Consider the following 14,336-nt stretch of genomic DNA (forward strand, 5'->3'; position numbering starts at 1 on the left):
ACTGTACCCGACTGTGCAACTTTTTCTCTTTTTCGAATTTCCCGCGTGACGTGGTGGTTGCTGATTAGGCGATGAGTTTCTCTCTCCACTGTTGATATCTCATAGCATTAATTGCGATGGGTATAAATAGGAAGAGATATCTTCTAGTCGAAGTTTTATCGTCTATAATTTTTTATTATCTTCTTGTTTTCTCTCTGATACAATACTGATATTTTCGTATATCTTCACCAAAGCTTATTATAATGTCGAACGTTCAGACCGAGGTTGATGAGATAAAAGTTTCATGGGATCGTTCGGAGTACGAGAAGCTGCTTGTGACTTACGGCATTCCACCGGAGTGGGAGCCAGAGTTTCCTTCTCCGGGCTTTATAGCCAGTCTACCACCTCCTGGTAAAATGGCTGTTTATTCGGATTATTTTGTTTATGGAAATTTCCGTTTTCCCATAACGAATTTTTTCATGAAGGTGTTAACTGCCTATGGGATTCATTTATCCCAATTGCATCCATGTACTGTAATGCGAATTTGCCATTACGAATTTGTATGTACAGCACGTTATATGGTGCCACATGTTGACTGATTTTCGGTTTTCTATCGACTTGCCAACTGTGACGGTTGGTTTACATGCCAAGGCTTTTCCTATAGGAGTCTTGGTTATGAAGTCGAGAAGGGATCCGCCAACTGGCGTAATAAGTTTTTCTGGATCTCAGAGGACGTGGTACCTATTGCCATGGTCCATCGTCCGGTTAATTCTGCGCTACCGGACGTTGTCACGGCCGCTCACAAGGATCGTGACTGGTATCGTGTTCTTATGTCGGAGCCGACGCCGATGTGAGCACTGCCAGAGGAAGCATTGGTGTGGGCTGGCATGAGCCGCTTATGGCCATCAGAATTTATGGAGCCCATTTTTGTTGATTTAAATGAATGTAAGTTGTTTTTTTTTTGTCTTTTCCCTTCCTCGAGGATTTTTATGATTGATTTTCTATTTTTTCAGGTCGGAGCTCTATGTTTAATGCCCTTTTTGAGGATAGGGGTTGTGTCCGTAAAAGCATCTGTGATGCGGGGGACCAACCTATCCTTTAGAAAACTAAGACCCGATTTCTTTTTCCGACGAAAGTGCGGGCTAAACCTGTTGTCTCAGACGCAACCTTTGAAACAGGTGCGTATGTTTTAAACCCTCACCCGCTTAATGTTGTTACTTCTGATGGGACGATCGCCATTTTATTATCGAGTGATGATGTTGGCGATGCCTCTGAGTTTTCCACCTCTCAAGAGGAGAGGAACTCTGATGATGATGCCCCTGAATGTTCCTCTGTCTCATCTTTATTGGCAGAATTGGAGAAAAAGAGAGCTTTCTCGGCCTTTCAGGCGAGTTATGCGGGTACAAAGGCTGCAGACGCTGAGGCGGGATCTTCAAAGAAGAAACGAAAAACCCATCGTCCCAGGAAGCCACAATACAATCTTGCTGAGCGTATTGATACGGTAGAAGGTATGTATTACCCTTTAAGTACTTTACTATTTTGGGTTGTTAGCTAAGTGTAGCTTTTTGTGCAGATCCGTTGATCTTTTCGGACGATGTGTCTGAAAGGTTTCCTACTCCGACTCCCCAAACTGAGAGGCAACCATCTCCTCCTCCAGAGAAGATTACGGAAGATCGGCCACCATCTCCTCTGATTGAGGTGGCCACAGAAGAAAGGCAAACGACTCCCCCGGTTGATACTACATTTGAGGAACCCACTATCAATCTGGAATTGATAATCGTTATGACTATCTTTTTCAGAATGGAAGTGCTACTGGTGACCAAGAGGACAATCCTGCCGTGAATGCGGAGGGTTTTAGGATTAACGAGTCTCCTCCTCGTCCTCCTCCGCAACAATCATCCTCAATCCCAGTTCGCCTTGAACCTTCAGGTTCCCGTTACTATGGGAATGCAAATTTGGGGGATAAGTTTGATTTGTTTGTCCCTCCATGGGACATTGTTAATGGGTCCCGGTTTTCTGACCCCGAGACTTGTATAAGCTTTGTTAAGCATTGTGCGCCACCAGCTGAAATGGTGTATCAGCGCGACCGTTCCCGCCATGAACTTCACACTGATCTTTCATTTTCCTTGGCTAACTCCTTGGCCTGTAGCCAGGAAATCTTGCGGGAATGGCGGACTATGGGCGGGAAGCTGGGAGAAGCTTATCGGGCCGCTGAGGCTGCGAAAAAAGAATCTGAGGCAAACCGTGTCGCGGCTAATACTGCTAAGTGGAAGCAAACTGACGCCGAGATCGCCCTCAGGGGTGAGCAAGATCGGAACGCTACCACTGCCCGCCAATGGAAGGAGGCCTGCGAAAAACAAAACTCCCTTCTTGAGGCTGCCCGGGCGAAGGCTCATAAAGAAAAAGATGATTTGGCCCAGGCTCAAGAGGCAAATTCAGCTCTGGAAAATCAAGTAACCCTTCAGGTCACTCGAATCCAGGAGCTTGAGGCGGAATTGAAGTTGCAGAGGGAGAAAATTGAGCTTAGAGACAAAAGTGCTCCCGAGATTCAAGCTGCTTATAACTCCCTCTTGCACACCCGAGAGGAAACAACTGCGGAATCACAAGCGCCCCGGATGCGATCTGAACGTGCGGAGCAAGACCGTCAGTGGTTCCTTACTCGGGGAGTTGATGCTGTAAGATTTCCCCACTTTAATGATCATTTCCTATTTCGCACTTTGATATTAAATACTTATGTTTTTATTTTGACAGGTCATCCGTCACATCAAGGGAAGTGCGGAGCTAACTGATAGCTTTGCCAATCTGATGGCTGCTTCTTCCTCGCTTGGACGTGTGAGAGGTTTCCATGAAGGGATGGCCTATGCTCAGAGTAATCGCACATTTAAGGATCATCCGCTTCATGGCCTTGACGTCAAGCAGGAACGTGACATACGGATTAAAGAACATGATGACCTGGTCTTCCCTCTTCAGAATATGATTCTTGAGTTTGGTTCCGCCGCTGATGGCGTACAACAGTTGAAGAGCTATCTAGGTGATGAGTCTGAGGATGACTCTTCTGAGGACACTTCACCAAATGCTCCGGAAGATACAACATCTTAAACCCATAGACTAGGGTAGGCTAGATTTTTAATCTTTGTAATTGTTCATTCATCTATTTTGTAACCATCCTTTGAATATTAAATGGAAATGAACTTTTTTATCTTTTATGAGTATCCAACTGTTTCAAGGAAAATATCCTTAGGAGATATTTTTGAAATTTGAAATTTTTGCAAGTTGGATAATCATGATGACGTGGCGGGGAGAGAAACTTCTTAGGGACAACTGACAAAACGTATATGACGCCCTTGACAACCTGTTCACACTTTCTTGAATCTCCCGCCTGACGTGTCAGTCATCTGGCGGTCCGCGATTTCTCTCTCCTCTGGCACTCCATCAGTCGCATTAATTGTGATGAGTATAAATAGATCACTTGTGATTCCATTTAACTTTTTATCTCTTTCGAATTCTCCTTCTTTCAAACATTCAAACCTTAAAACTTTCTGAGATTTCTTTCTTCTTCCTGTTTAAATGGATGGAGAGAAAAAAGGTACCCCTACCATTCGTGACGTCGTTGTAAACCTCAAACAGAAGGATTTTGATGATGTTTTTAATGTATACGGTCTGGCATCTGAGTGGGAACCAGAACGTCCGGCGAAGGGTTCTGTTGCCACCAGTCCACCGCCGAAGAAGATGGTTGTGTACGTGGACCATTTCACGACCGGGAACTTTCGAATCCCGGTGACAAAATTCCTCCAATTGATCTTAACAACTTATGGGATTCATATATCTCAGATCCATCCTTTTGGGATGCTGAGGATTCGACACTTCGAATTCTGTTATCAAGTTTGAAATTTTGAACCATCTGTCGGCATGTTTGTCGTGTTCTACAAAATGACCTTCCGCGACGGATGGTACAGTTTTGCTTCTGTCCTGAAGCATGGCATAGGTACGGAATGGATCCGTAGCCTTCATGGATGGAAGCCCAAATTTTTCTGGATCAGGGAGGATGTTGTCCCGTTCCCGATGATCGCGGAGGAAGCCATGCCAGTGGTTCTGGTTTCTGCTCATGAGGGCCTGGCATGGTTCGCGACTTTGACCGCCATACCAACTCCCATGCGCCCTATCCATGAGGGGGCGATGGTGAGTGCGAAGATGAGCCGCCTGTGGCCATTTCCCGAATTAGAGCCTTACTACGAGAAGGCTGACAAGAGTAAGCTTGATATTACTTCTACCTTCTTTAATAAACGTCTGATTTCTGACTCGTATTATTATTTGTACAGGTGAGGGTTCCGCCTTCGATACCCTATTGGACCAGGAAGGAGGAATGATGGTGCGCCGCCCAATTGATCCAAGGGATGTGCCCTTTTTAGAGCGCACCAGTTCTAACTTCCTGTTTCCCACCGCGTTTCGCCCGGAACCAATAGTTTCCGAGGCGATGTTCGCCAAAGGTGAGGATTATGTTGAGGAATGCATCCAGAAAGGTGAGGGCATTCTACAACCCCGACCTGTGACTGCTATTACTTCCGGTGGAGTGATTGTACTCTTTTCGTCCAGCAAAGAGTCGTCACTCTGCGGAGGAAGTTTCCAGTTTATGCTACTAACGTTGTGGACTCAACTGCAGGTCTCACCCGCCAGAGAGCCACCACCAGCCAGGCAGCGGGTCAAGAAGATGTTGACACTGCTGAGGGAGGGAACCGTCCCACATCTGATGCTGTCACCACTGAGGGTGAGCATCAAACGGATGCGGATGCTTCAAAGGTAGTTGGCAAGCGCAAGGTTAACCCTGCCAAGGCCGCTCCAAAGAAGAAGTCCAAGAAAGCAAAGCCTGCTGCCTTGGAGGCACGTCTGGATCAGCTTGACGCGGAAGATGCTTACTTGGGTAAGTTGAATACTTTTCCCATTTATTAACTGTTATGGATTAGAATGTTTCTAATCAATTATTAACGTTATTCAGTGAACCTGGATGACCTTATTGAAGGTGTTTCAGGTTTGAAGAGTTCGACTCCTTTTCCGCCATCACCACCTCCGTCTTCAAATACTGCCAAGATCCGATCTTTGTGGCAGATGATTCCCCTTTGAAGAAAAAAGAGGTTGGTAATATTGAACATGTCAATATGTCACCTTCTCATAACGTTCATCACTTTAGGGATCAGGGAGGTGTAAGCATGTTTGCTTATGGTCCTCCAACCTCTCCAGCTCCTCAGGAGGAAGATCCTACCCCGCACCGACTACAATGGTCTTTACGCCGAGACTCAACGTTCTGCGACATGGACTTGTGCTTCGAATATCTGCGGGAAAGTCTTCCTTCTGCTGAAAAGGAGTGACATCGCCGTTGTATTCACCAAGAGTTACTAAACTCCAATTCTTATCATATGGCGAATAAGATTTCCACCGGTCAAGAAATAACCCGGGACTGGTTGGCGATGAACGAAGAGTGGGATGAGTTGGCGGCCGCAGCGTCCGATGCGAAGAAGGAAGCTCTTAAGGCTATCAATGATTCCAAGGAGAGCAGTCAAGCGCTGGAAGCGGAGAAGATCGCTCGTGCCAAAGCTGAGAAAGCCAAAACTGTTCTCCAGAGGTAACTGGATGTACAGGCTGAGCTGATAAAAACCTTACAGGCTGAATCAGCGGCTAAGGTGAAGCGCTTGACTGATCTTTTTGCTAAGAGCCGAGATCAAGCCTTGGAGTGTGTCAACCACAAGATGGAACTTGTCCGGGCTAAGGCGAACAAAAAATGGCTACTAGCGTAGGGAATTCCCAAGGTAAGAATCCTTTTGTTGTAATAATCTAAGTGTTTTAAAGTTACTTATATATTATCATTTTAACAGGTCATCGCCGATGTCCGGGTGAGTGATGAACTTGGGAACTGTGTTACTGTCCTCTTGAAAGCATCTAAGCAGGTTGGCCGCCAGCTAGGTTTCTAGAAAGGCTATAAGTTTGGTTCAGCTTCCAAGCTTCCTAAGGAATACATTTTGCCCCGCCAAGATACTGCTGCTGTTCTTATCCAGAAGACTAAAGATTTTTATACTTTAAAGTTTTCTTTGGCGGAACAGATTTCTGAGCTTGCGGACAAGGAGGACAGTATTGATCAACTAAAAGACCTTCTTGACCTTGATGAAGAAGATGAAGAAGATGCGGAAGACAGGAACGCGGGACATGATGATGTCGCGCCATAGATAGATTTTTCCTTTCTTGTAATTAATCTCTCCTTGTTGTAATCCCTTTTGCATAAATAAAGAAGTTTTTTGTTGTATCCGATACACTTTGTTTTAGTTTTCATAATATATGTGTTTGTAGGATCTTCTTTGTACGTCAATAAAGGATTACATAACGAGACAAGTCGTAAATGACAGAAATGAAAATTTCCATAAATGAGGCATAAGCCGAATTATAAAAGATGAAATTACATAGTTTGTGACTATCTAATTGGGCACGCAGGCCAAAAAGAAAAACATACTAGATGTAACACTTCTTTAATTGGGCCCCATTCCAAGTTCTAGGGATCTTAGTCCCATCCAACTTTTCTAATTTGTAAGCACCTTTAGATAAAACTTTCTGGATTCTATAGGGCCCCTCCCAAGTTGGGGCCAACTTGCCCGAAGGCTCTTGCCCGGAGGCTTCAATGTTGCGGAAGACAAAGTCTCCCGCATCGAATTCACATCTTTGGACCCGCGAATTATAATACTTTTGCAACTGGAGTTTATAATTGTTCTCGCGGATTGATGCTAATTCTCTCCTCTCCTCGAGGAGATCAAGGTTCATCCAGAGTTCATGATCATTATCATCAATCAATAGAACTCTGGCGGATGGAATCTGAATTTCGGCCGGAATCATGGCCTCTATGCCGTAGGTTAGACTAAAGGGGGTTTCAGAATTACAGGAATTCTTTTGGGTGCGGAAGGCCCATAGCACATGGGGCAATTCATCAACCCAACCCGTCCGTTTAGTTCCTAACCTTGCTTTGATTCCTTCTTTAATCGTCCGGTTGGTTCTCTCAACCTGACCATTCGCTTGCGGGTAGGCTACAGATGTGAAGATTTGAGAAATGTGTAACTCTTTCAACCATTCTTGTAGCCCACTGTCCGCGAATTGAGTTCCTTTATCGCTAACGAGTTCCAGTGGAAGACCAACCCGGCATATGATGAATTCCCACAAGAATTTCTTAACACTTGCTGCTGTTATGGAAGCAACTGGTTTGGCTTCCACCCACTTCGTGAAGTAATCAATGGCTACTATTAAGAACTTGACACGTCCCGGGGCTTCAGGGAAAGGTCCCATTATGTCGATAGCCCATTTCTGGAACGGCCAAGCTGAAGTGACTGGAACGAGCTCATTCTTCGGTCGCAGTGTATTTGGAGCATGACGTTGGCATGAATCACACTTTCTGATTTCATGCACGTCGTTTAGATGCATCCTCGGCCAATAATATCCGGCATTCATTATTTTTGCTATGACCATGCGTGGGCCAGCGTGAAGACCACAAATGCCTTCATGAACTTATCTGATTAAGTAGTTTGCGTCCTCGGCATCCACACACCGAAGTAGTGGTCCGAGGAAGGAACATCGGTATAAAACACCGTCATGTAACTGATAGTTCAAGGCTTTGTGTTTTATCTTCCGGGCTGCGGTTTTTCCTTCCGGGAGGGCTCCGGATGACAAGTATGTTGTAATGGGTGTTATCCAGGATTCTACTCCCGTTTGGATCACTAAAACTTTATGTTGTGGAACAGACGGGCGGTCCAATATTTCGATGCGGATGTCTTTAGCAAAATGTTCAAAGTTTGTTGAAGCCAATTTGCTAAGAGCATCTGCTGATTTGTTCTCACTTCTCTTTATGTGGATGACCTTGCATGAGGAGAACTGAAGCATCAAATCTTTTGCCTGTGACACATATGAAGCCATTATGTCATTCTTTGCTTCATATGTTCCGTTGATATGTCCCGCAATCAATATGGAATCCACGCGGGCTTCCAAATGTTTAACCCCAAGCTTTATGGCTATCCGTAAGCCCGCCAAGAAAGCTTCATACTCTGCCTCGTTGTTAGTACTCTTGAAGTCTAACTTTATGGCGTATGTAAACTCATGGCCTTCGGGGTTGACTAGCCTAAGGCCTGCGCCAGATCCCTCGCTGCTTGAAGCCCCGTCCGTGAACAAAGACCAAGTATGTCCTTGTTCAGGAGGTGCCCGGGGTTGTTGCTCGATCAAACATTCCTTCTCTTTATATTGCGGGAATTCAGTGACAAAGTCCGCTAACACCTGGCCCTTAATTGCTGGCCTAGGTTTGTATTCTATCGCATGTTCACCTAGCTCGATGGAACATTTTGCCAATCGCCCAGACAATTCCGGCTTGCTGAGGACGTTCTTGAGCTTGTATCCAGTCAAGAAGTTGATGGGATGCCCTTGGAAGTACCTGCGGAGGCGTCGGGCAGCATAGACCAAAGCTAGGACAAGTTTTTCTAACATTGAATATCTTGTCTCCGGGTCTGACAATGTTCTGCTGACGTAGTAAATCGATGTTTGAACGTTTTTTTTATCCGTCAAGAGGACAGCCCCGATAGTAATGTCTAATGCTGACAAGTACATCGTTAAAGGTTCTCCCGCATAAGGTGCTGTCAACGTAGGCAAATTCCATCAAACATTTTTTAACCTCCAAAAAAGCTTGTTCCGCTTTCGCGGTCCATCTGAATTGCGCTATTTTGAGGCAGTTCCTTAGTGTTGCGACAAAAGGATTAGACTTGGCTGCATGATTCGCCAAGAAACGATTCAAAGCAACCAATCGACCATTGAATGTCTGGACTTCCTTGAGGGAGGAAGGAAAAGGCATACGGGCTACAGCTTGGACTTTATCCGGATTAGCTTTGAAGCCCGCACCCGTGACAATCACTCCGAGGAATTTTCCTTCCTCCATCCCGAACGAGCATTTAGCTGGGTTCAGCTTCATGTTGATGCTTTTCAAGGTTTTGAATGTCTCTTCGATATCCCTCAACATCTGGTCTTCCTCAACACTTTTGATCACAAGGTCGTCCATATAAACTTCCAAATTTCGACCAATTTGACTTTTAAACGCGATGTCCATTAATCGTTGATATGTGGCTCCCGCATTCTTCAGTCCGAAAGGCATCATTTTGTAGCAAAAGGTGTCTTGATCGGTACGAAATGTTGTTTTGTCTTCATCGTCTGCAGCCATGCGGATCTGATGATAGCCTTTGTAAGCGTCCAAAAAACATTTGAATTTGAATGGTGCCACAGCATCAACTTTGAGGTCTATTTCAGGCAATGGATAACAGTCCTTGGGACACGCCTCGTTTAGATCCTTGAAATTTATACACATCTGCCATGTTCCGTTGCTTTTGGGAACAATAACCGGATTGGCGACCCAGGTTTGATATTGAATTGGTCAGATAATTCCAGCCTGTAAAAGGTCTTGAACTTCCTCATTCATTGCTTTTTTTTTTCCAGACCCATCTTACGTTTCTTTTGAACAATCGGTGTAAACATAGGGTTTACCCTCAGCTTGTGCTCCGCAATGCTCCGCGGGACACCAGTCATATCCGCAGGTTGTCATGCGAAGGCGTCAACATTTTTTGATAGCAACTATTTCAAAAAAGTCCTCATTATCTCAGAGATAGAAGGTCCAATTGTTACAGTTTGCTCAGGAAACTTCTTGTTCAAAACCCATTTTTCCGGCTCAGTTCGTTGAGATTGTTTTGGAATCTTGTTGGGCTTTGAGCTTTCAGTTGCAAAGCAATGTCGATTGACATGAATTAACGCTACACCAGTGTGGGTTAGAACCCCTACCGCACCGTGAGCTGTGGACAGATGAGCGTTGAAGTCACCAATGGCTTCTCGTCCAAGGATGATGTCATGTTTCGACGTTGCAGGCAGAACTAAGAACTCGACCTCCTCGGTCCTTGAATGAATTCCGTCTCTCAAGGTGACCGGGAAAGAAATCACCCCTCGCGGATGCATTATTTCCCCTTCAAACCCTGATACCGGGGCATGGATGGGTTTCAACCTTTCTTTATCTTCGTCATCAAGTTGTTCAAAGCACTGTTCGTACATGATGTCCGATGTACATCCAGTGTCAAAGAACACATATTGAGAACGATAATGACCAATGAGGGCGGTGATAATCAGGGGGTTTTTGTTACTGGGACCACCCTTCACTCGTGGTAAAATTACTGGTTCATTTTTCCACTCCTCTTCGTCACACTCTCTTCTCTTTCCTCCCGCCTTACGTCCACCCTGGATCATATGGACGTTCAAGTCCTTGACTTGCTTTTTGGACGGGACCTGATTGTCCCGCATGGGAGCTTTACCAGTCCCGGGCTTTCCATCTTTCACCAGGTGTCCAAGTTTTCCGGATTTCACAGCCATCTCAATTTTGCTTTTCAAAGCATTACATTCATTTGTGTTATGACCAATGTCATTATGAAAGAACAATGTTTTTTTGTGTCAGGGAACGATCTCCTTGTATGTGGCTGCGGCTTTCAAAAATTCACGTTTTCTGTGGTGAGAATTTCAGCGGGAGTTTTTAAAAGAGGGGTCCATCTGTGAGGACCTCGATTCGAGGTTCATGTTTTGTTCTTGTTGCCGATGAGAGATCTTGCATCGAATGGCTTTGATGCCTCCGTATTCGGCTGAAGTCTTAACCAAATTGGCCCCTTTGCCTGTTTATTGGGTCGTGGAGTTTGAAACTCAACTTTGAGTTTTTGTTTAGAACTACTATTCCCCAATATTTTTTCAGTGTTGGCAAATAACTTCGCCGCAGTCATAATATCGTCCCACTCTTTCGGCATTCCATTTCTTCCAGTGAGTGTGAGAATCAACTCGTCACACTTGACATTCTTGCGGAAGGCCCCGCGAAGCATGTCTTTACTTATACCCCCAATGTTCAGACTCTCATCGTTGAATCTGGTAATAAAATCTTCAATGGATTCATTATCCCGACGGATAACATCCAAAATCTCTGACTGGTCCCATGTATGCTTCTTCTGTTGGCTGAACTGTTGTGAGAACTTCTTCACCAGATCATCCCAACTGGAGATTTGACCATCAGGAAGTTGTTTTTCGAACCATTCCCTCGCTGCCATTATTAGTGTCAATACGAACATATGACACCAATAAGGGAGTGTCCATCCGCTCACACCACCTACCGCCACGAAGTTCTACAGATGATCACTTGGATCAGTCATGCCATTGTATCTACCCACCGTTGTAGGTATCTTAGCATTGATAGGAAAAGGTGTTGTCGCAATGCTAGCTATAAATTTTGACTTCTCGGCAAAGGCTGTCGGGCGATAGGGCTTGGTGAAATCTTCCTCAGCATTGCTGTGATACTTGGTATGGCGAACGACGTCACGTGGACGACTGCTTCTTGCCCTCGAACTCATTCTGCTATCACCCATGTAGAAAATGTAGTCTCCCGGGTGATACGTTGAGTCGTAACTATCATATTCATCAAAGTGGGAAGGCATCCGCGTGTCCATGCGAGGACGAGGGCGTAACCTTCGTGGTTCAACAAATTCATGCTCGGTTTGTTGACTGTAGCGGATCTGACTTCCCCTCACCGTTGGAGGAGGAGAAAAAGATCTCCGAGGAGATTCTTCGTAAGTCAGAGCGCGAGCGTGAAGATGTGCATTCCGCACCCTACGCTCGTATACCGCTCTCAGGCTCTCTTGTTGAGCTTGAAGCCATTCATCCGGGGACAACAGTCCACCGGATCAGGAATTATGACGATGAGATCTCGCCATATCAGAATCACCGAAATCACCTTCCAGATCCAATACTGAGTGAGTTCGGCAAATCTCCCTCATAATTCGTCCAAGGTCCCCTAGATTAGAGCCTTCTGGAGCCGTAATATGACCTAACTCAGTAGGAGTTGGTCCAGTTGGGGTTGGTCTAGTTGGAGAAGTGACACGCTCAAGGGTACGACCACCAAGCATTGTATCTTTGGTTCGTGAACCTGTAGTTGTACCACGTGCAAACATACTGGAAGCAAAACCCTCAGGTGCTTCAGTATTAATGACACGTGATGTTTGTGCAGGAGTTCCCGTCGGCCCTTCAAGAAGTTTACTCATACTTTAAACGAACCGAAAAACCAACGAAGAAAAAATTGTGCTTTCTAACACCAAAACGGATGGCGCCAATGAAGAAACACGGATCCGATCCCCTGATATGGGTCCTGGATCCAATGAGTCCATAGGGTAAAATATGATAACTACCAACACAGTATGAGCACAACTTCCCAAAGTCCAGTGACCGGAACCTGCAAAACAGACACCGTGAGTCTCGTTACAGGATGGACAAGAAGGGGGTCTTCCTGTAACCACCCTCAGGCGTGAGAATCAGTAACGTTCGTAAAAGAGAAAGTACTTAAGTAAACAGACTAAGAGTGGTCAAAGTATAAGTGAGTCAGAATGATTGTGAGTGAATGCCTACCTCATGCAGGTTGACAAGGTATTTATAGCCGAAGGATGTAGGAAGGTGATTGGACCAGCTGTCCTCTTCTAGAAGATCTTGATAATTGCCTGGACGCGTGTCCTCTTATGATAGGTTAAGCTATACGTCCCATGTGCATGGGTATAACAACCTGGACACGCGTCGCCCGATGATAGGACAGATTGCACCCTGGCCATGTGCATGGTTATAACAACCTGGCCAAGTGTCCTTTGCTTATTGGCTGGTAGGTCACGTATTCTTCAAATAACAATCTTGGACATTCTTCTAGGGGATAGTTAATTGGTGACAACTGTCCCGTTGGCATTGCCTTTCGGTCGTTTTAGCGGACAGATGTCCTGTCCTGCGGATGACTTCTGAGGGTGCCAGGATGCTTCCGCGTGTGGTATGAGGACATTCTTCCTCTACCGTGATATGCGGGTGATCCATATGTCCCGCGGGTGGCATATGAGAAGCTCCTCTATGACCCGCGGGTGGTACTTAAGGGTATTTGGTTCTTTTTGGTACCCTACCTCTATAATGACCATGAATTAATACCTTTGGCTCTATACACATGAAGACCTTTGTTGTTACAGGCTCTATACAATCCTTACATAACATTAATCATCGACAGATTCATCTTTTTATTCATCCTTCTGTCATATTGTGGATAAGCACATTTCATGCGCTAAAATTATTTACACAATAAAAACGAGTAGTTTATTCTCTTTAAATTGAATACGATATTGTTACATATATATATATATATATATATATATATATAAAATGTTAACATATAACGTGATTACCATTTAGAATCAGCAACAAGTCTGTTCGGTCGAGCTCGAGTCATGTGTAAAACTAGATTAGGGTCGGAACGAGTCAATACAAAATAGGGTTAATTTGGTTCGGTTTGGTACGGGATTGAGTCAAAAGGGTCAGGTTAGAACATGTTTCATATTAAAATAGTGTCAGGTCAGAACGGGTTTTGGGGCCAAAATGAGTTGGTTTAAAAAATAATTTATTATATTTTAGCTTTGTTTCTTGATTTTCGCCACCGGCTACCGGCTACACAGATTCCATTGTTTACATGCGCTGGGGTCGATAAACGTGTGTCCAACACCACCTATTACGCATAACCCAATGTCGTGCATTGTGTTCAATCTTCGGTTACACATGTACTGGCTTTGCTAGTATATTAAGAAATGCATTCACAACTTACCATCCTTAATTACAATTAACTATTTAATGTTTAATTGTATACCAAAATTAATCTAAGTTGGGAAAGTTTCTAAGTGTAAAGTATGACGACTTGGAGGTGCAAGTTTGATAATTTTTTTGTTTACGTGAACCCTAATTCCGTATTAATAAATATCACCACCGCCGTAGATCATTCATCAAACCCTGGCTTCAATCATAATGGCTGATGAGTTTCCTCCAACAGACGTTATCTACGATATATTTTCAAGATTGCCGATCAAATCATTGGCTCGTTTCTAGTGTGTATGCAAGTCATGGCTCAAGTACATCAACGACCCTTACCTTCAAACCATTCATCATGTTAAAGAAGAACCCACGCCAGTCATCTTCGAACTGGTTCAACCTACTCATTCCAACATTGATAACAGTACACTATGCAAAATCAGTTTTTTGCGTGTAACCCAAGGTACCATGTCAGTGAAACAGGACCACGTTTTGGATGTTCCTTTTAGATATTCGAATCCGACTCTGGTTCTAGGTTCATGCAACGGACTAATCCTAGTCTGTTATGATAAAAGCCACTTGTATCGCACCTTGCTCACACTTATTAATCCTCTTACTAAACGTCGTCATTATTTGCCTCCCATCAGTCACCGTCCTCCCTTTCGGGACTGTTGCGC

This window comes from Bidens hawaiensis, unplaced genomic scaffold, assembly GCF_021521415.1.
Source record: "Bidens hawaiensis isolate Kalapana, Puna unplaced genomic scaffold, B.hawaiensis_p1.1 tig00013327_1, whole genome shotgun sequence".
NCBI classification, from domain to species: domain Eukaryota; kingdom Viridiplantae; phylum Streptophyta; class Magnoliopsida; order Asterales; family Asteraceae; genus Bidens; species Bidens hawaiensis.